The 23,746-nt window shown below is 42.9% G+C and overlaps 1 long non-coding RNA gene across 2 annotated transcripts; it reads left to right on the top strand.

Annotated features, from left to right (window-relative positions):
* Positions 1-5,615: 5,615 nt before the first annotated feature.
* Positions 5,616-23,148, top strand: Gm33130. Of its 2 annotated transcripts, none has more exons than XR_380543.3 (3): positions 5,616-5,937; positions 19,223-19,408; positions 22,769-23,148. It is a non-coding gene; the product is annotated as a predicted gene, 33130 (long non-coding RNA). The 2 variants fall into 2 exon arrangements; XR_380544.1 differs by lacking the exon at positions 5,616-5,937 and adding an exon at positions 9,667-9,760.
* Positions 23,149-23,746: the final 598 nt, after the last annotated feature.

Genomic DNA, 23,746 nt, shown 5'->3' with positions numbered 1-23,746 from the left:
TATAAGATAATTATGTGATAAGACTTTGATCATTGGTACTTTTTCTAGTTTCACTGTCACTTGGGAGGCTGATAGATGGCAACAATTGAAGACCTCGAAGTTGTCCAATGCAGTTCCAAACTTTTAGATCCATGTTACATAAAGGTTAGAGTCGTGAATCTGGCACCAGGAAGGGAAGGGGAAGCTGAAAAGCCGGGCCTCTGTCAGCTGAGTCCTCTCACGTCTAGATCTGAATCTGTTAGCACAAGGTGATCAATACATTGGTGATTGCAAAATGACCACTGCCACTTGTGGGAAGACAGATGTGTAAAATGTCTTGAGATTGGAACCTAAACTGATTCAGATCTTCAGTCAGCAGAATGACATCTCAGTGATGTGACTCATTCAGACTGTATAGAGAATCCCTGAATGTCTGTCTAGCTACCTACCTATCTACTTACCCATGCTTCGTTTAACTGATATCTAGTCTGAATTGAATGCCATGCTGTTAATTAGGGACACTACCGTGACCAAGACAGAGAAGGCTCTTGTGGATATAATGCTTCAACATTTTCCACTAACACTGAGGAGTCTGAGAAAAACAAAGTGGTTAATGAATGAAATCATTGTTAATTGTGATATATTTTTATGAAGGAAACCAGGGAAGAGATGGAACAATGCCCGCAGGAAAGAGGTGTAACTTTAATTTTTCCAAATCTTATTTTTAATGACTGTTCTTAAACTCTTTCACCTCCCTTTAGCCCACCACCCACCAGTGGTGCTGGAAAAGAAAGGATATGGGAGATGTACTGGCTGGCCTCGTGTGTCAACTTGACACAAGCCAGAGTTATCACAGAGAAAGGAGCCTCCCTTGAGTAAATGCCTCCATGAGATCCAACTGTAAGGCATTTTCTCAATTAGTGATTCAGCGGGGAGGGTCTCTTGTGGGTGGCGCCATCCCTGGGCTGGTAGTCCTGGGTTCTATAAGAAAGCAAGCTGAGCAAGCCAGGGGAAGCAATCCAGTAAGTGGCACCCCTCCATTGCCTCTGTATCAGCTCCTGCTTCCAAGTTCTTGCCCAGTGTGAGTTCCTGTCCTGAGTTCCTTTGGTGATGAACAGCAATGGGGAAGTGTAAGCCTTTTCTCCCCAAATTGCTTCTTAGTCATGATATTTTGTGCAGGAATACAAACGCTAACTAAGACAGGGGAAGTGGCCCTGTTTTGAAAGGTTCTTTGGAGCAACTCCTCTCTGTGTTGTCTGGGAATCAGCAGTTCAGTTCACAGGTTAGCAGTGGCAGCTTGATCCATTTGTAAACACTTCATGGATACACCAGCAGTCCAGTTGGGTAGAGTTGGGCCAGCAATAGTGGTGACATGACCTAGCAAAGAGTCAGCAGGGGGGACCAAGAGGAACCCCAGATGTTCTCTGCTGTGCCTCTTAGGGAAGTGGAGATCAACAAAAACAGGACACCCACAAGCATTACACAGCTGGCTGTTCCAGCAAGCCAAGCTCTGTTTCTGTCACTCCATCGACTCCTATTTATACCCTCCAAACATCAGGTGTCCGCCAAGTGCCTTGCCTTAGCATGTGCATCCAATCAGGCTAAGGAAGCGACAACAAACTGCAGCACACCACCAGAAGTTTTTTTTTTTTTGGTGTTTCTATCTATGGAGCCTGACAAACGAAGCTCAACTACACAGTTAAGGCAGATCCATCCATTCACATTGTTAGCAATGAATCCTTTACCACATGTCCTTTTACATGTTTGCTTCAGCAGAACATCCTCTGTCCTGTATCTGCTTCAGCAAAATGTTCCCTCATGAGTCTGCCTTAGCCTTTCACCTGCATCCACTTTAGTGAAACATTCCTTAATGTGTTTGCCCCAGCAGAACACCTTCCAACCTACTTTCCAAAGAACCCTTAAGTTTCCACGTCAAAGAAGTCTTCTGGTGGTCAGACCCCTGATGGGCTCAGGAGGCCTGGTGGACACCTGGGAACAGATGCTGGCACAAGCTGGAGGGCAGCAGTGATGACTGAGGCTAGACCATCTGAGTTGTCATTTGATCCTGGAATTTACTGTTGACCATGGGCAAGTCCCGGAACCTCCCTCTTGTTAGCTCAACAAGGATGGTGACTCTTAGTTATCATATTAGTCATGCTTGCCATGTTTGTTACATCCTTAAGACTTTGTGCACAGTACACATCAGCCTGTGCTGCTGATATCAAATGACACGGAGACACAGCAATGGACAAGCCTGGACTATATACATGTGCCATTCAGAGAAATTGCTCACAACTATTTTTTTTTAATTTAAAACATAACAGAATATCTCCTCCATCAAAGTCACACCACAAACATATGCAGGATGACAAAATGAGAAATAAGTTTCTAGGTTTATTTTTAGAGATGAATGGTTTGTTTCTTCTGGTCTTTTAAGTTTATCAGATGTTTGTGCATTCTGATGGGCTTTCTTTGCCACCCCTCCCCCATTCTTCTTCCCCCAAAACACTGCAGCCTATAGTCCACTCTGGCACGTAGAGATCATTTCTCTCAAGGGGATGTGAAAGTACAGAAGCACCAGGCAGCACGGAACTATTGATTATTTTAATAAGTAGACCACGCCTGTGGTTTTATCTTGCTTTTATATCTCCTCAGAACTTAAATGTATTTTTAGCTCTACATGGGCATAAGTGTCTGTGTGGCTTGAAAGGTTCATGAAGTGACTGGAGAAATGGCCCAACCCTTAAGAGCATTTGATGCTCTTACCGAGGACCCAGATTTAGTCCACTCTACTTTGACCATGAACTTTTGCCCTTTTCAGGCCCTTTATATATTCATAAATATACATATTTATATATGCATGTGCATATGTAATATATATGTAAATATATATATGCAATTTTAATTTTATTTTATATATTTGAAATATAATTTTACATATTTATATTTTATATTTTATTTATATCTTATATATAATATAATATAGTATATATTTATATATTTATTTGTATAATACAACATATGCATGTAATATATAATGTATACACATATATTTATAAATACAATGTGCTTATTTCATCTAGTGTTGCATATATATGCATGTGTACATGTATGTATATATGTATATATAATGTATATGTATATGTGTATATGTGCATATATATATATATTTTAGGATTGACTGCTTGGGATTGGATAACCTTTCAGGGGCTGATTCCTGGAGAAGAGTGATTTTTCATCTCTCAGAAAATTCCCTAAATGTTTTCTTGTGAGCTTTCCCTTGTATCAACTGATGAGAATTAGTGTGTTCATTTGACTCTTCCCACGCCAGTGTCCCTGTCTTTCTAGCTTTTCTTTTTGTAAGTAAGAGGAAGTGAGAGCTGGTTTAAGACTCCCCGGGCCAATTGCAAAACAGGAGCTCTGAGAGGTCGCTGAGCAGTTTTGGGGGCCACATCCTGGGAGGCCTTCTGGGGACCTGATTGTGACCACAGGCCTTTCCCTGCTGTGAGAGTGATCCTTTTAGTTTGCAGTGCCCAGGCTAACAAGTCACAGGATCCCTGAGGACTTGGGACAAGAGTCTGAGGTATTCCCTCAGAGGGTCAATGGGACCATGGAAAAGAATGTTTGCTATTGAGAACCCCATATTTTGGGGGTTACCTCTTGAGTACAGAGTCATTAGGTAAATCACACTCTCTGCAGCTCCATCATTTCCCATGGGCAAACGAAGAGACTGGACCCATTAAAGGTAAAGATCTGCTCCCAGGCACATCACCTCTTCCTACCCTTTTGTGAATATCCTTGAAAACTACTTTAAGATTTTAAAAAAAAAATCTAGATACAAACATGAGAAGAAACTAAAGTCATTTGAAAGGATAGGCTAGGCCAGCAGAGCACTTCCTAAATACCCAAGGCTACCCCTCTCTCATGCCCCAGAGACCTAGTCTGATAGAAGGCTTTAACTAATGGGCTTATCCTTGGAATAAATCACTTGGCTCTGGGGCAATCAACTGGAGAAAGAAACATCAAGGAGGACTTAGATACAAGGACGACTTTCTTAAGAAGAAGCGAAATGGTCCATGTGGTTTGACACTGGGAGTTGTGGCAGAAAGTCTAGGCTAGAAGTCCTACCAGAAGAGGAGATCTCATGTCTAAGTGGACTGGTGTTTGTTCCTGTGGCGCAGGTTGGTCTTTAGACACGGTCCCTGGGACCCACGTTGCTCTGTTGAAGGCTGTACTAAGGAATATTGGTACCTAAATAATGTTATTAGGGTAACTGTAAGTAGATGTCTATACATTTATGTCTGGGATATAAATGAATGCTTTGGTAAGGAGAGAATGATTTTTACAAAGATTAGCTTGCAGGATTCCAGAAATGGGGCCACTTGCTTTCTAAGCTCTACTATGAGGCACCCGAGAGAAAAGACCCAGCAGGTAGCCGTTCAAGGCAGGGAAAGCTTAGGGAATGCACCGAATTAAATTCCTCTAAAGATATAAAGGCTTAGGTGAGGGTCCAAGTGTGGTGGTCCCAGCTGCAAGTGCCTTACATGGTTACTCATCATCAGTGGTTCTCAACCTTCCTATTTCTGTGACTCTCTAATACAGTTCCTTAAGTTGTGGTGATCCCTCCCAACCATAAAACCGTTTCATTGCTACTTCACAACTGTAATTTTACCCCTGTTATGAACTGCGATGTAAATATCTGATACGCAGGATGGATTTTCATGGTTACCAACACCAAGGGACAGTGACCCACAGGTTGAGAACCACCGCTCTTTTGCTTTTATTTTTTTATTCTTCTCTCATATATTCTATCTGGACTGAAGTTTCCCCTCCCTCTTCTGTTTTTCCCCCAGTTGCTCTCTCTACCTCTCCCTCTCCCCCAGAGATATAACCCCCATCCACTTTCCCCTCAGATAAGAGCAGACATCCCATGGATATTAACTAAACATGGCATAACAAACTACAACAAGACCAGGCACATACTATTACATCAAGGGTATATGAGGCAACCCGGCAGGGGGGATGGGGTCTCCCATGCAGGCAACAGAGTCAGAAACAGTTCCACCCCCATTGTTATGAAATCCGCAAGAACAAAAGCTACTCAGCCATACAATATGTGCAGAGGACCTAGGTCAGACCCCTACAGGCTTCCTGATAGCTTTCGAGCTCCCATGAGCTCCATTCGGTTGATTCTGTGGGCTGTGTTTGTGGGGTGTCCCTCATCCTTTTGGAGAACTACAACACTTAATACTTGTTTTGAAGGATGTTTTTCTATATATAGTCTTTTTACTCCATCTCAAGTCTCTATAACTCTTGTCAAATGCTTGTAGAAAAATTTGGGAAGAGTTCCAGAAAGCCACCTATCGCTGCTGAATGGACTGTGAATTAGAATGGGAAGAAGTAAGAGAACTGTTTGGCTGGTGAACCCAATGAAGGTTGTGCCAGACACTTTGGAGAGAGGAGGTGTTGTGGAGTCTGGACAAGTTCACCCTGCTTTCTCAGGGCAAGAAAGCACACTCATTGGGATCATTCATCCAATAAGAGGAGAAGAATACACTCTTCCTCCTCCTTTCTTGTTCTTGTTCTTCCCCTCCCCCTCTCTCCCTCTCTCTCTCTCCCTCTCTTCCCCTCCCCCTCCCTCTCTGAAACTCTATGCTACTATGGCAGCATAATGAGAATTCTCAGAAGTAGTCAAAACTAACATGACTTTCTTTGTGTTCCATCTGAGGCACATGGCATACAATGCTTGAGGCTTTATCTCTATGTCATTTCCTACCCACCCATTTCTAACCATTCTTCATTTCTCAAACATTCCTCTGCTACTCTCTGAATTAGCCAGAGCTTTCCCAGGAGCCAGTCTTCCCAGTTTCATTATGATGGAACATCACCTGAAACCTTGAAAGTATATGTTCCTTCTGTTCAGAAAGAGCTACGTATAAAGCTCAAAGATACTGAAAGGTATTAAGATATTCTCTATGGACTCTAGGAGAGCAATGTCTACTTAAAATATTTACTTTCTTTTTGTGTGTATGTATGCAAAAATGTGAGTGCAGATACCTATGGGAACCAGACGAGGACACTGAATTCTTTGGAGTTGGAGTTAAAATTAGTTGGGAGCTGCCATGTGGGTTCTGAGAACTGTCCCCAGGTCATCTGCAAGAGCAGCCACTGTGCTAGCTGCTGAGCCATCTCTCAAACCCATGGTTCTACTTTTTTTTTTTTTTTGAAGTGGCTTCTGTTGATAAGAGAACCTGGAGATTTTCTAGGCAAAAAGAGTCTGTCATAAGAGAAAGCTCATTATATTCTCCTTCGATGATACTGTTGGAAAAGAGAGTTGGTTGGGTTATTGGGCAAGGAGGTCCTCTAACTCTATCTTATAAGGCGTTCTAGTTTGCTTGTCTGTTGCTGTGATAACACACTAAAAATGACTTGGGTGGCTGAATGGGTTTACTTGGCTTATCCTTCCAGGTGCCATCCCATCTTTGAGGATACTCAAGGTAGGAGCTCAAGCAGAGCTGGGAACTTGAAACATAATAACATAACTTGAAACATAGTAACATTGCAGGGATGCTGTTTGCTGACTCTCTTTCAGACTCACATTCAGCTATCATTTCTATACAGCCAAGGTCCCTCTGCCTAAGGATGGTACCACCCATGGTGGACTGGGCTCTCCTACATCAATGAGCAATTGAGTTTCTTTCTTCAGAGGTGACTCTAGGTTTATGTCAAGTTGACAGCTGAAGCTAATCATAGCAAAAGGCAAAACAAAGGATAAACAATCACTTTATTTCATGAATGCCTGACGGCCGTAGCTCACTCAGAGTGCCATGCCTTAGTTGTGCCAGGACCAGATAATAATAGTCATGTATGAGAATGGTTATGCCTACAGATGGATAGCCTCCAGGGGTTGAGGTCCTACTGTGTACTTCTCAACTAGGTAACATTCACCTACCCTTTAATTTGATATCAGTTCTTAAAGGCAGGTGATAGTACACCTCACCCCCACAGTGCTCCAGCAAACACCTGAGACTGAGTGAGTGTAGAGGGTGTGTAGTTCAAGACCATGAAGGCTGTAGGCAAGGAAGCTGGCATGATGCGACCACAAAGCCTGTCAGCATTTCAGAGTTGCATGGCTAAGCTTTCTTCCTAATGTAGTATTGAATCATAAACAGGATGCTTACTAAACATCTGACGACTGTAATGAAGAAAATTAATCTTCAATATTTAAGAGGAAGAGACAAGGAACAGAGAGCGAGTGTTTCATTCTTTCCAAAATGAACAACGATGTGTTGCCTGAGGGAGATTGAGTGCCCCTAATTTATGAAACGAGGAGAATGCTGACTGTATTGATGCAAACTTGCCTCTCCTTTTGTGAGCCAGGGAGTGACAATAATTGTCTGCCACTCCAAAAAGACAGTGATTGAAGGGCAAATCACTGGGACAAGGAAAATGGTTTATTTGGAAATCTTATAGACTGAAGAACACAGACACTGTCATCAACAAAGACCACCTTGCCTTGGGTTCCAGGCACAAGAGTTTAATAGGGAGCTGTGGTGGAAGGCATATGAGATTGGTGAGACTGGGGTCACTCTGGATCTTGTACTGTGTAATCTGCAGGTCCCTGGATGCTCTATGAATCTAAAGCACCAATACTGATTCCCAGACCTGTTATCTCATATACTTTTAGTTTTTTTCTCTCATGAGTTGTTAACTCTACAGCTAATTATTAGGAGACAAAAGGCAGCCTTCCCCTGGAGACCAGGGCAAGACAGGTAATAGCTACTTCTCCCAGAGGAGGAGGAGGGGGAGGCAGAGAAGAAAAATTTCCCTCTAGAGGTCCAGCGAAAGAATTGCTTAGAGAATAGAAACACTGTTATGTCACAGTTCCTAGTTCCTAGTTGGGGGAAGCTTGACATCCTCCTGGCTGTTGCCCTCTTGAGAGCTGGGGAGCTGTGGTGACCCCCAGGAACTTGCACTTGATTGGGTCTGTCAATCATCCATCATTGAAGAGGCTCTGGTTTACAGGGTCTTACCCTTTCCCAAGAATATATACATGGTTGACAGCTTGCTGGTGAAGACTGCTCTTCTGCGCTGTAGCAACCCCTCATTTTCCCATGCTCTTATAAGTAACCACAGTCAGCACCACTGTTTCCCGAGGCAAGATGTGAGTGGCATTGCTTCTTCAGTCTGTTCTTGGTCCCTGCCCACTTAGCCCCTTACTGTTGCGCGCGCCCAACTGGCCAGGAAGAACGACGCTGCTACAGGATCCTTCTGCACATGTTTATTCAGTCCTGTTTCTTCTTGTTTATATCTCCCTTGTTTATATCTCCCTTGTTTATATCTCCCAATAATAATACTCCTCTCTCGAATAATAATCCTCCCTCTAACCCGGGCCTCTCACTCTTATATACTCTCAGTTCCCGTCCACGCACAGCAGGCCACGCCACCTCACCAGGCACGCAGCTTCAGCTAATCAGGGCAGCAGGGGCATATCTCCATCAAAATGGATTCACTGGTATCCTGGTACACCTGCGCAGCTCTTAAGATGTTTGTGGCTTATATGAGGAAGTCAGGTGCAAGTCATACGACTTAGCTGCAGTCCCTGGTGCCTTTGGGACTGCCACCACACCCGCTCCTCACATCTTACCCCAGGGAAAGTTGACACAATAAATAGCTTCAGTCATGGGCGTTTTGCTACAGAGCTACTGGGGAACACCAACCAACCTATTGTTCATCTGTGTGACAGATGAACTGAATGATTTTTTTTATAACTGATTAAAAGCAAGATGAGATTGAGTGTTCACCAGCTCTCCACTCAGTATTTACACATGAACATCCCAAGACTGTCCCCAACTCAGAATCTTCTAGCTTGTTCTTCCTGCTTTTAAGATGTCCTTCCAGAGTTCCTGACAGGGACCATGGCGCACTCAGGTCTCAGTCAGATGTGATCTTTGTGAAAGAACTTTTCTATCTCTCCATCTAGAAAAAAAATTTTTTGTATGATTTTTCATTCTTTTTAACTTTATAAATTTAGAAATTACTTTAAAATTATTTTTCTGCCTGTTTGCTCTTGTTCTTTCCGTGTTTCTATTTGAATTCAGCCTCTTAAAGACTGGGAACTTTCTGGTTTTGCTTGTTCCTAAGCAACCAAGACAACACAGTGCTACCTGGGAGTGAGAGCTATCTAGATAGCTAAAAGTATTCTAGTAGCCCTGTCAGCAATGATTAAAAAAAGGGGGGGGGATTAATTTTAATGATGCACTTTGTCTACTTTATTACTCAGTCTCTTATCCACATGCAATCAGTACAAAATTGCAAATGAGATAGTTTCTGTCTATTCTTATTACTAAGTCATAGCAGTCTTTGATACGTTGATACATTGATACATTGATACATTTGATACATTTGATACATTGAGATGCCCGAGTAGCATCTCAAATACTCAATGGTTTCTTGGGTCAAATGGCTGCCATTTTGGTCAATGCATGCTTACTAAGCTAGCACACCCTGGGGTTCTGTATTTACTGAACATTTATGTGTGAAAATATTTGGGGGGAGGGGCCTAGGATTTATTATCTTCATACGAATTCTCCCAAACCCTTTGTTTTAAAATCAAAGAACCTTAGAACTAGAATTCTAGAGACAATTCCCACAATGCATTTGCAGTAAACTTTGGCCTGGAATGTGTCCAACTCAAGATCACATTAAAATGTGGTGAGGACACCCCAGAAACCCATGATCCCTTAATGCTGAGGTCAACATTGCTGTCAGATGCTCAGAGGTAAAGATTTAAAGATGCCATCTGTCAGGTGTGTGACACCTTTCTGAACCTTCTTCTTTTGCTTTGTCGTTCTGAGGTTTGAGCCTCCAGCCTCATGAATGCCTGGCCAATGGTCTACCACTGAGCTATGTCCCCACATATCCTTAATTTCTATTTTTGAGACCATGCCTATTCAGCTCTCCTTGTTAGCCTTGAACTTGCTCTGTAGCCTAAAACTGGTCATGAATTTGCAGTCTTTCTGCATCAGCTTCCTGGGGCAAAGATGAAAGGCTTTTACCACCTGGCCCAACAACTCTCTAAGTTGCTGACCACATCAAATGGATGACACACAATCCCATCATTTCCAGAGTCTGGCGTTAAACAAGGGGTTGGGCTCTAGATACCATTGTTTTAAGAAATCACCATCTGTGCTTTGTTGAGTTAAATCACTTAATTCAGATCTCTGAAAATTTCCTAAGAATTTTGACTAAAGTCAAAACTGATCATTTTCTTCCTAGGATTTTATGTTCCAAGTCATTGGAAAATATAATATCACCCAGACACCTGCAGACCACGTGGACGGGCTACTTACATACAGCCTGTCTCGAATCTTGGGGAAGGGGAGGGGCGACTCTGGAGACACTGTAACATTGAGTAATGGTGTCTCCAGGAAGTCAGCCTCAGACAATTAATTTTTACAGCATTATCCTTGTGCTTGCAAGTGCTCTATTAAAATTATGCATTGTTAATTGATACATCTGAGAATTAGAATCAAAGACAAGTTTGCCAGAAAGGAGAAGAGAGAGGAAGAGAGAAAAGAAAAAGTCACCTCATGTCTAATTCCTATCTCCCATCCCAGTGGAGGGTGGGGTGGAAATTGGAGTTCCAATATAGCAACTCTATTAGTGATGAAAATTTACAACACCCCTTGTTTTGTATGTTTAAAGCTATGGACATCAACAATTATGTTCTGAGATAATGAGTTCTTGCTGGGCCAATGGGAACAACCCACACGGATTGTCAAGTTTTCCACTTTTGAAGCTGTAGGGGCAAATAATTGAGAGTCCCTGGGCTTCATGCGTGCTGGCTGATTAAATTCTCTTCTGGTAGCTATCTGCAAATCTAGACCACCAGAGAGTCTGAGATCGGTGACAGCTCCCCTGCAGTGTGGGCGAAATGAGAGGAAAGAGAGATGGCCACAGCTGCTGCCTGTGGCTCCTAGGCACAGGTCTCACTGTGTCACGGGGCAGAGCTGGTTACAGTGGATCTGTAAAGTGAGAATGTCTTTGGTGTAGGGAAAAAAAATCACTAATCTCTGTGTTTCTTGGGAGTGGTTAAGTTGTTATGTTCCTTGGTTATTACCCCTTGGCTTCTTGCTTTATTCTTGTTGTTGTTGTTCATAAGAAACAGGGTGAATTCTTTATTTACATTTCTCAACTAGATTTAACCTTAGCCGAAGACTTTGGAAATTTTAATTATATTTTTATTAGGTATTTTCTTCATTTACATTTCCAATGCTATCCCAAAAGTCCCCCATACCCTCCCCCCCCCCTACCCCACTCCCCTCCCCACTCTCACTTCTTGGCCCTGACGTTCCCCTGTACTGGGGCATATAAAGTTTGCAAGACCAAGGGGCCTCTCTTTCCAATGATGGCCGTCTAGGCCATCTTCTGATACATATGCAGCTAGAGACACGAGCTCCAGGGGGTACTGGTTAGTTAGTTCATATTGTTATTCCACCTATAGGGTTGCAGACCCCTTTAGCTCCTTGGGTACTTTCTCTAGCTCCTCCACTGGGGGCCCTGTGATCCATCCAATAGCTGACTGTGAGCATCCACTTCTGTGTTTGCTAGGCCCCGGCATAGCCTCACAAGAGACAGTATATCAGGGTCCTTTCAGCAAACTCTTGCTAGTGTATGCAATGGTGTCAGTGTTGTTTGGAGGCTGATTATGGGATGGATCCCTGGGTATGGCAGTCTCTAGATGGTTCATCCTTTCTTCACTTAAAAAAAAAAAAGGACTGGTCTCATCAATGCAGGCTCACAGTTTCTATGATGAAATCATGAAGAATAAGAAAAATGGGCGCTGTAGATATTTGTCACATCAAGCAAAGGTGACAGTAGGCTGGTCCTTAGAGATACACTGAGGCTGGACCTTAGAGACGTCTTGTGATGACTCTAGCAAGAGACCAAAAAAAAAAAATCTCTTTTAAAAACAGAGAGGGTAGGATAAAATCCAGAGTGCTATGAATTAAGCTATCAATTCCTTTGCTTTGAGTTGGACCCTTCAGTGTAGCTGTCTTCAATTTTGAGCCCTGCTTTTCCATCTTCAACTTAACAAGTGCTCATGACCCACCGAATCCCTATCTGGTCTCAGTGAGACCGAAAGGAAGAGCTGGCAATGGATAGAAATTTGGATGAAGAGGGCTCAGCCCTGGATGCCCACGCACACACAGCCTACACAGGTAGGAAGGGCTTGTGGCAGTGGCTTTTAACCTGTGGGCCATGACCTCTCTGGGGGTCAAATGACCCTTTCACAAGGATCACATATCTGATAACCTGCATATCAGATATTTACATTATGATTCGTAACAGTAGCAAAATTATAGTTATGAAGTAGCAACAAAAATAATTCTATGGATGGGTCATTGCAATGTGGGGAGCTGTATTACACATTAGGAAGGTTGAGAACCACTGGCTTAGGATCTTGAGGATAGAGGGCAGGACCCGCCCTTCTCCACACTGTGTGATGCTAAGGAATAGATTTAATCTCTTCTAACTCAGTGTCGTCCTTTGTAAAGCCAGACAATCTCATACTGCCTCTCTGAAGGAGTTGCAATCAGATATAATGAGAAAATGTAAAACTTCTGCACTGTTCTAAATGTCCAATAAACAGCATGTGCATTATTGCAATTTTTACTGGGTAAAACTGCCCATGTCGCAGAATAGTGGGCTTGATGTCTCTGCATCAAAATGAATGTGCATTTCTTGTATAATACAATGCCAGGCCATTCTTCATTTTAATTGGATTTGTTTTTCATACTCATGTAAATATGAATTGGTTGTGAAAATATATTTGAAAATAATAAAGCTTAATCTTTTGGTATATAAATATACCAATATAAATATACATGTGCTAGCATGTGCATGTATGTGTGTGTATGTATGTATATTATGTATATGTGTGTATGTATGTGTTTGTATGTGTGTGTATGTATGTATGTGTGTGTGTGTGTGTATATGTATGTATGTGTTTGTATGTGTGTGTGTGTATGTGTATGTGTGTGTGTATGTGTGTGTGTGTGTGTGTGTGTGTGTGTGTATGTGTGTGTGTGTGTGTATGTGTGTGTGTGTATGTGTGTGTGTGTGTGTGTGTGTGTGTGTGTAGGTCAGAGGAGAGGTTGCAGATGTTGTCTCTCCATTTTCACCATGCAGGTACTAGGGATTGAACTCAGGTCATCAGGTTTGGCGACAAGGACTTTTACTTTCTGATCCGATCCATCTTGCTTTTCTCCCCCAACTGCTCCAAGATCGTATAAAATATACCCGTCTACTGAGACCTTGGCTATTTTCTCCCAAATTCTGCAGACTTTAAAAAGACAGAATGAGGGTCCTGATTTCATTGCTGTGGAAGGGTCAAGACAGGAAATCACAAGTGAGTTGTCTCCGGCCTCCCATCTGTGATTCTAAAGACACAGTACCATGGCAACCACTTAGAAAGAGAAAAACTTAGTTAGGCAGCTACTGTAGCTTCCTGAAGTCAACCAGCTGGTTTCGGTCTTTTCTTCTGCCTCACCACACTGGTGAGTTTTGGTTCTGATATAATGTGCAGGCCCTAGATCATATGCCTTCACATTCTAGAAAAGGCTTCGTGAGGATTTAAAGGGCTATCTCCTCCACTTTAAAGACCTGCCCTCGCCTGCCTGTGCCAGGAGAATCACCAGCTGTGATTATGTGTGCTGAAGCGTCTGCTTGAGTATTGGTGCTTTTAAATGCGCTCCTTGTGTTTGACTGGGGCTCCAGGACAGAATTTGTGTCGGGGCTCACCTAGAGCAGTCTCACAGCAAAAGAAGACACAATCAACAAGGGCTGTGTGTATGCATTTCTTGTTTAAAGATCTGTTCCATCAAGTGCTTGCATAATTGGGTTTCATAAAAGGACTGTTTAGACGTAAGGAGTGCCTAAGACTCAAAGAGCAAAGTGTCTCAGCAGTGGTCTTCTTGTTCCTAAGTTTCCATTTCATCAAAAAGATAGTGCCAATTTTTTTGTTCTCAAAGGAAACAGCATTATGTAAGTTCTCAACAGGGACTAACGCAGTCTAAGTATCTAATGAGCAATGGCTGCCTTCATTTTTGCGTGTTCATACCTATGGCTGCAGTCTCTAGAGCACATCCTATAATTGTCTTTTCATGCTGATGTGTCCCATGAATGCTTAAAGATTGTTCTTTTTAAGAATAAATAGAAAGGGCTAAACATTCATTAAAAACATTTAAAACAGCGTTTCTTGTGTGTGTGCATGTGCGTGTGTGTGTATGTGCGTGTGTGTGTGTGTGTGTGTGTGTGCGCGCGCGTGTGTGTGTGCATGTGTGTGTGTGTGTGTGTGTGTGTGTGTGTGTGTGTGTGTGTGTGTATAGGTCAGATGAGTTAGTCAGGTCCCTCTTCCATGTGGGTCTCAGGGATTGAACTCAGGTTATCAGGCTTGGTGGCAAGCACCCTTATCCACTGAGTCAATTTGCTGGCCCATTTACATTAAAAAAATATTTTCTGTCCATTGTTCAGCTGGAGATTATAATTGCCAGGCTCCTTCCTGGAGTCACTGATCTTTTACAGGAGTCAGAGAGGCACAGCTCCTGGAGGCACATCAGGTATGACACTGAGGTTTCTCGTACTTCTCTGGGAGGTAGTGGCCTTGATAAATGGCAACTTCTTCAAAACAAGCTACACCATTCCTGTTGGAACCAGCTGTTTCCTGTTCTTTGAACATGCAGAGAAAGAAATGTTTGGCAGGAGTGACACTGCACGTTGGCACATGGGAGCTTCCTAGAGTCATGTCACTGGGCAGGTGGAGGGTCTGCAGAAGAAAATCTCTCCTAGGTTTGCCTCAGTCAAAATTATTCTATATAGGTCCAGTTGGTGGTGGTGTCTTAAACATTACCCTATCATTCTAATATAAGTCCACCCTTCTCTGCCAGAAATTCACAGACCCATTCTTATTGTCTTTAATAAGATCTAGTTCAAGTTTATTATGTCATAGGATATTAAGGGTGGTGATGGCTGGAACATTCCACCCAGAAGCAGGCTGTAGCAAATATATTATGTAGAGAGAACAAAAGAAATGCCCCCTTTTATAGTTATCTAAATAGCTAAGTCACCTGCTTCACGTTAGTATGAAGTACCAGCAATTATAAAGGTCAATACCAAAAGGCTTCTCTTTGTGGGTCAGGTTGAAGCCCCCCGTCCTCAGATTTAACAAGGATCTACAGTAGTGCCAATATGGCATCTTGTTATAGCAACTTAAACTGTCTCTTCCTCACCCAGAGCATGCGGTCTCAGGGAACCAGTCTAATGACTGAGATACATTTGTATTCTCAGTGCTGATGTAAAGCCCAGAGTAAGTGTTTGTATAAACTAGCAAAACAAAAACAAAAACAAAAACAAAACAAAAACAAACCCCTTGGACTTACCCTCTTCACATGGGAGTTACCTTCTTATCAGTAATGAATATGTAGCCCCTCTGTTCAGAATAAAATTTGCATAACTTTGCATATTGTCGTTAGTGATTTGAAAATGTAAAAACTGTAGAAGGCAAGTTTTAGCAATGAAATGTGAACAATCTGCGGCACTTAGGGGTCTCTGTATGAGTAGACACTGAAGTAGGCACTTGTGGGTCTCTTAATTCATCCATGAGAGTGGGCTTGAGAATGGAGAGTCCTAAGGTCACAGCCTGGCTCCATCTGTCTCCTCCATTGCAGAGAGTGGACAGGAGCAAGTCTTTAGGACTCAGTTTTGCACGTATAAAATAAGTAATATGTAAAAAATGAATGTGCAGATACGATGTTTAGTGGTACCATTAACAAATGATTTTCACATCTTGAAATTTGCCATATAAGTTCAGACATTTATCTACTATAGTTCACTTTAGATAACAAAATGCAATGTAATAAACTTACTCATCTGATTTGGGAAACAGACACCAAAGTCCCTGTAAGATCAAACCGCAGAAGGCAACTCTATAATGGAGAATTTCTCCACAGGCTTTGTCCGAGTCAGATTTGTCAGTTTGACACAGCTTGGAGTCATCTGAGAGGAAAATCTCTTCTGAAACATTATCAATGGCCTGTGGGTATATCTGCGGGCCACTGTCTTGATTATTAATGGATGTGGGAGGGCCCATACCACTGTGGGCAGCACCATTCCTAGCCAGGGCATCCTGGACTAGACAAGAAAGCTAGCTAAGCACAAACTTATGTGTGAACCAGAGAACCAGCAAGCAGAAGTCTTCTAAGGTTTTGTTTCAAGTTTCTGCTTGAGTCCCACCCTGATGTCTCTACAGGATGGACTAAGATCTGGGAGGTAACAATTAAACTTCTCCTTCCTCTAAGTTGCTTTGGTTACAGTGTTTTTACCATAGTAACAGAAAGGAAACTAGGGGAAAAAATTGTCCTGTTGGTTCTCCGAAAAAGAAACTTTGTGAAGGATTGTAGTGATGCTGTGTTGAAGCCAACAAGATACTGTAGGCTAGACAGTTTTAGACAACAGTGTCTAGATCATTAAGATTTTGGTAGAGCCAGGCAGTGGTGGTGCAAGCCTTTAATTCCAGCACTTGGGAGGCAGAGGCAGGCAGATTTCTGAGTTCCAGCACAGTCAGGGCTACACAGAGAAACCCTGTCTCAAAACAAAAACAAAGACACAAACAAACAAACAAACAAACAAACAAACAAACAAACAGATTTTGGTAGAACTGTTATCAGAATGAACATCAGTTCATTTGAACCAAACACTGTAGGAGCCTGTCATTTGATGTGATTGCCAGTCAGTCTGGCAGAATTCAAAACAGAATCACAAAATACATAGATACTGCTCATTAATCTCTTATTTTGAACTAATTTTGATTTTTTTTTTACTCTTTTAGGTTTTGTACATGTCTTTGTGTGGATTTAAGTGTATTCATGTGTATGTTGATATTTAGGTATGCAAATACATACACATACATACATGTGTGTTTGTGTGTTTGTGTGTGTGTGTGTGTAGGGCAGAGGTCATCCTTGACTGCCCTTCCTTTGAAGCCACCTATCTTGTGTTCTGAGCCAAGGTCTCTTACTGAGACCCAGAGCTCCAAGATTCAGCCTGACTGGGTAGCCAGGGAGCCCCGGAATGCTCCTGTCTTTCGATCCCCAGCATGTTGAAGACTGGGTGGGGGTGGGGTGGTTTACAAACACACCATCCTGACTGGCTCTTTATGTGGATTCTGGGATTAAACTTGGATTCTCTTGCCCGTGAGACAGCACTTTGCCGACTAAGCCAGCTTCCCAGCGCCTCGTGCTTCAGGTTAGCATATGTAGTGGGTTCCTCCTTGGCATCTTCATACCGTGGCAGCCCGTGATGACATGTCAGTGCTTCTTCCTGGCACACACACAGATGCAGGGATCCCAGGGCTCAGTCTTCGCCCCTCCCAGGTTCTTCATGCCCCACCCACTCTGCTGCCTTAACCGACTTCAGATTTTAAGGCAACTCTAGCGTCTGAAGACAGCAGCGACGCTGTTGGAGACCGGACTCTTCCCACGTTTTCACCACCAGTCTCATTCTTTCATAACCACAGATCATCTACAGGGAACTCAAGTTTTCTTTCAGCCTATTTCATCAACTTTTTACGAGTCAACCAATTACCTTTACTTAGGAACGGAACACTCCCTTCCCATACCTGAATCAAGCAAGTGGACGTAGCCGATTTGAGCAGAACACAGCTAAGTAAACCTCGGTGTGGGGGAATTCTAGAAAAGCACCTACTAACATGTTCACTGGGATGCCAATCAAATTCTTATAGAGAGAATGGAGACTATGGGCCAGGCTCATTAAGTCAAACTATTCAGGAATATCTCCTGGGTTTAATATTGAGAGCTAAACTCCCTTCTGTGGCCCAATTTTTTGCTAATTAGAATGCTTTCAGATTCTTAGCTTCTGACCTTTAAGCTCTCTCAAATGTCTGGGACCTCCTCCGTTAGGCTAGTTCAAGGCCAATCACTGTAAGATCTTTCTTCATGTTTGAATTTCATCTTTTGCCAGACAGTTTCTTCTTATGTGATCTCTAATACATAAGTCCCAGTGAAAATTCTAGTTTAATTTTAAAATTCAGTGTAAATGGAGAGCCCTGACAAATATATTCAGGGAAACAGTGCCGGCCAAACACTTGCTGAGGTAAAACACCAATAGTGTCCTATGGCTCAGGCAGACACCTATGCCCTAAATTCCCCTCCCACCCACTGCCCTGAGAACTCAAGCTTTGGGAATGGTGCCCGATCCTTAGAGGACTTCGATGATGACAGTTTTAATGCTTACCAGAATCTCATCTTGCTGCGGGTTCATGTAAGTCTCTGCTGGCCTGATGCTAATATAAATATTTTCTTTACGTACTTACGTGCAGCACACCCTCACTTAGATGTACAGGTACACACAATTAAAAATAAGTCCTCGATAAAAGAAAAAAATCCCCAAAAGTGTTTGTTTAGGCTGAATCTCACATTTCTAAGGATTATGAAAGAAGTGTGCGTGATGTGGAGGAGGTAAGCAAGAAGACTGGTGTTTATAAAGCTCCATACAGGGTTTGGAAAGATGGCTCAGTGGTTTTTCAGTACCTGTTGCTCTTACAGAGGACCTAAGCTGGGTTTGCTGCACTCACATCTGGAAGCTCACACCCACTGTACCTCAAAGTCTAGGGCATCTGATGTCCCCTTCTGTCCTCCACAGCCACCTACACTCATGTATACACATTGCCAGCCAGACACACAAGTACTTGCATAGGCAAATAAATAATAAAAATTTAAAAATATTGCTCTCACTAATCTTATAGAATTTTAACTCCTACTGTTATTGAAGGGTATATGCGAGCACACAAAGATCACGTGCCACAAGTATCTGGAATTGGAAATACTCTCAGGTGACTGTCTTAAATTTTAGTGATAGCATTCATTTCTTGAAGAACTATTTGTTTGGGAATGATTAAAAAAAAAGAAAACAACACAACTCTCTACGGTGTGATAGAGTAGATGGGTTTTAGTTTAGAAAAAAGAAATTTCCCTGTCTAGTATGTTAAAAGTGGGGACTTTTTACAGTGAGACACAGGATGATACCTGGTGTCGGTGAGTGCCAGGGTTGAGGAGCAACTGTCCCGCCCATAGGGTTTCCCTACCTCATTCCCTTCTGGTTCCCACATCTCATATTGTCATGTTACCAGTAATTTTTGTGAGTACCCGATTCCTACCTGCAGGTGACATCATAGCCTTTCTCACAGACGTACCGATCTTGAAGGATTAGTTTCTCCATGTAATGAATGCTTCCCTCTGCATGAACACTTTCAAAGGCTGTTCTGTTCCATCATTGTCCTCTGAAATCACTCAAGGCAGAAGGCACACCGTCCAGACTGGAAGAAGGCCTGGCAGTAGCCAGATCTAAGGTACGGCAGCACTGAGGAACCTTATATTGCAAGCACCATTGTTAGATGACCTCCTTCAGCCAAGGCATATGTGAGCAATTACTCTTTTATTTTATAATCTCACCCTGTGTATGCATGCATGCACATGTGTGTGTGCACTCACGAGTGCATGTTCGCATGTTTGCACAGGTTAGTGCAGGTCCATGTGTGTCACAGTGTGCATTTAGGGGTCAGAGGGCAACCTTGGGTATTGGTCCTTTGTTTCCACCTTGTTTCAGACAAGGTCTCTTTTGTTTGCCACTGTGTATGCCAGGCTAACTGGCCTGTGAACCTCTAGGATTGCCACTTCTAGGCTGGGAGTGACAATCCCCACTAGCTATAGAAGCAAGGGATTGCAGATATGTGCTATGGTGTCCAGCTTTCCATGAGTTCTGAGAACCCAAACTCAGGTCCTCGTGTCCATGTGACAAGTACTTTATTGTACAGAGTTATCTTCCTGCTTCACAAGCCCCTATCTTTTACCTGCACGTCATAGTCTTGGGCCTCATGACTGGTCAGTTTGCACAGGGACTGGCTTTCCTGGAGACAGTTCTAAAGTCCCAGGGCAAGCCCATCATGGACTTCTTTTGCTGTGCCCCAGACTTAAAATATTTTAGTTACCACATAATGATTGTTCATGTTTATGGGATATGTATGATGTGGTACTTTAACGCATAGGAGGAAGATATAATCATGTCAGGATGGCCTGTCATCTACCACCCAGATGTTTATGTCTCCTCTGTGTTCCCAACATAGGAAATCCTCTTGGTTGTTTTGAAATGTAGAATTGGATGCTGTCAAGGGTAATTACCATATCCATCACCTCCAACATTTATCCTCTTTGTGTGTTGGGAACATTCCAGATCCTCTCTGTTATTCTGAAAATACAGAATTAACTGTTTGCAGCTATGCTACTGTGCCGTGCAACACGAGAGAGTCTCCTGTGTTCCACTACCCTGCATGCCCGTTCTTGATTCTTTTTAACCCTGAGTTCCTGAAATGCTTCACCCAAAGCAATGGGTCTCCCCTGTCATCTTCATGCCTACATCACCACACTCCATTCTAATGCACATACCTTTCCCATTCCCCTCCCCCATGCCTTCCCTGCATCTGGTTCCCTTCCTTCCCATAGATGCTTTTCCATAACTAACTCTATCCCTGCTAGATCTGCATGCCTTGGAGGCCAGTCTTAACTTCTTCTTTCCTGGTATCTTGCATAACACCTAGTAAACTATAAACATTATATGTACACATGTGCAAGAGTGAGTATTAATGCCTGTATATTTAGCTTAGTGTGTGTTGTTTATAAATATTAGTTATGATGATGCACTCTACGTATGTGTTTTTCTATAAGCATGTCAATATCCATCTTTTTAAGTTTAAGAATAATTTTAAATATGTGCATAATTTAAAAATATGGCGAGATTATCCACCATCAATGTAGGTGGCACCATTTAGAGCTTGGGTCCTGGACTGCAGAAAAACAAGAAAACTAGCTAAGCACAAATGTTCCTCAACCTCTGATTGCTCTCTGTGGCTTCGAGGTGACTAGCTGCCTCAGACTGAAATCAAGGAGTGGGGGACACTTGGGGAGCAATGTAGAAACCTAGTACAATGAAAACTCCCTAGAATTTCCCTAGCAAAGACTCCTAGTGATTGGGGATATGGCGTCTGAACTGGCCATCTTCTGTAACCCGGCAAGGCCTCCAGTGGTGGGTCTGGGACACCAACCCAGTCATAAAACCTTTGACCTACAATTTGTCCAGCCTGCAAGATGAGGTAAGGGTGGTCTAGAACATGTGTGAGTGGCCAAGCAATGATTTCCAACTTGAGGCTCACACCCCAAGAGAGAGTCTGCCTGACTCTGCCTTGATGGCCAGGAACCATCAAGGGTTTAACCATCCAAAGGCTGGATAGTCCAGACTCCTAGGATAGAACCAAATGTGATTGGGGCTCTGGGCAGGGAGAAGTCAATGAAATGATTTCTGGTGATATTCTATTATACTCATAGATCAGTGCCTAGCACAGTCATTACTAGAGAGGCTTCATCCATCTGAAGGGAGCAGTTGTGGAGACTCAGAGCCAAATATTAGTGGGAGCTTGGGTAACCCTGCCAAAGAGGGGGAAGAAAGATTATAGGAGCCAGAGGGGTGACCGTAGAACATGATCTGCAGAATCAACTAAGCAGAGCTCATAGAGGCTCACAGAGACTGACGGGATAATCAAGGAGCCTGGATGAGTCTGGCCTAGGTCCTCTGGGTACATGCTATGGTTGTTTACGTTGGTGTTCTTCTGGGACTCCTAACAGTGGGAGTAGGGATATCGCTGACTCTTGTCTGCTCTTGGGACCCTTTTCCTCCTACTGGGTTGCCTCATCCTGCCTTGATATGTGGGTTTGTGCCCGGTCTTACTGAAAGTTGATATGTTATGTTTGGTTGCTATCTTTGGGAAACCTGCCATATTATGAAGGGAAACAGGAAGAATGGATCTAGGAAATTTTATATTTATGTGTAAAAGTTGGAAATATTTAGCTTAGTGTGTATTATATATTTATATATCTATGCATATGTATGTGTATAGATATATCTATATGTATACATATCTTGGGACATATGAGAGAGAGAGAGAAAGAGAGAGAGAGAGAGAGAGAGAGAGAGAGAGAGAGAGAGAGAGAGAGAGAGAGAGAGAGAGAGAGATTGTTCTTTTTCCTGGCTGGTTTCTTTGGATATTAATGTCCAGTGTCCCTGAAGACAAACCTCTCTTCTCCTTTTACTCTGGGGGGTGGGGGGTGTACAGGTGCCATTTACTGAGGAAGTAGGCAGGGGAGACACCTGTTCATCAAAATGTTGCAGACCCTGGAACCCAGTAAGCCTTCAGGACTGATCCTTGGGCCTCAAAGAAGCAAAAGGATGGGATTCTAAGACCTGGAACAAACAGAACTCATTTCCAGTTGAGTAACAGTATTAGGATACTGTGAGTTACTGTTCTCATAGCTGTGATGGAATCCCTAACTAAAACAACTGCGGGGAAGAAGGATTCGTCTGAGCTCCCAGTTCCTGGGGACTCAACCCATCATGCCAGGAAAGTCGTGATTCGAGAAAGTCAAGATGTCTGGTCACATGATCACAGTTTGGAAATGGAGAAATGAAGGTTGATGTTCACTTCATTTTTGCCTTCCCACTTAGTCTGAGACCCTAACCCATAGAACACTATCACCCACATTTACTCAATTATCCTACTGTAAACAACCTCTTATGGGAATTCAGAAGCTTGTCACCCCTATGATTCTTTACGTATAAATCAATCCTCCACCAGCACTATAACGAATGTTGCCCTATACAGGGAGAAGCAACTGAGAGAGAGGTCACTCATAAAACTACTGAGACGTCATTTGAACCCCTGGATCAAGCCCACATGGAACATTTTTGTTGAATAAACTAGTACATTTCTTTTTATCACAAAACTCATCTGGATGGCTTTCCTGTTTGCAGAAGGAATCCTAATAGTGCAGAGATGTACCACTGAGGACCAGCAGCTGGGTGACTCAGCTGAGGTCACGCAATCAGTCCTTCCCGTGGGCGTCAGTCCTCAACCGGTGCTATGTTCCATACCATTGTCCTGGGAGTCAAATGGTAAAGGGATTATAAAACCATGCTGAATTTCCCCCCCCCTTTCCTCCTCATATAGTTCTTCTCCACAACAGGAAATTCCAAAAGACCAATATCCCCTGGCAACACTCAAACTGTGCAGAATAAATGTATCAGTGGATTTGAAATATCAATTATGTCCTGGAATTTATTTGCTGAGTTTAACTATGTCTATCAAATTCTGACAGCACTGGCCATCCTACTTATCCCTGGGATGGGTGACTATGATCGCCTATGACCCTTGCTGGAGCATGTATTTTTCTTAAAGTAACACCTGCTTTCATTTCATCTTTCCTTGAAGATCCAGGTAGATCACTGTGTCCCATGACAAGGCTGGTACCAGCTCTAGCACAGTAGATTCTTATAAGTGCCATGCAGTAGGACAGAGAGATAGAGTGGACCAGAACCTGCCAATACATCCTGACCCAGGAACCCAGCTGCAGATGGTTCTGTCCATTTCTGCTCCAGGCAGGAAGCTGCCTTCTATGGTTTCAGGATACCTGCTTACTCTAAGTCCAACACGTTGGTGGTGGTGAAAACGCAAAGCAAACCTAGAGGCTGATGGAAAATATGGGACACCATACCTGAGAGGAGGAAGACTGTCCTGTTGGGTCTAAAGGGTTGTCATCACGCATCAAATTAACATGCATGTGTGAGATTGACAGGCCACTCA

The sequence above is a fragment of the Mus musculus genome, chromosome 10 (genome assembly GCF_000001635.26).
Source record: "Mus musculus strain C57BL/6J chromosome 10, GRCm38.p6 C57BL/6J".
In the NCBI taxonomy this organism is placed as follows: domain Eukaryota; kingdom Metazoa; phylum Chordata; class Mammalia; order Rodentia; family Muridae; genus Mus; species Mus musculus.
The sequence above is the reverse complement of the archived record's forward strand: the minus strand, read 5'-3'. Positions and strand labels throughout refer to the sequence as shown.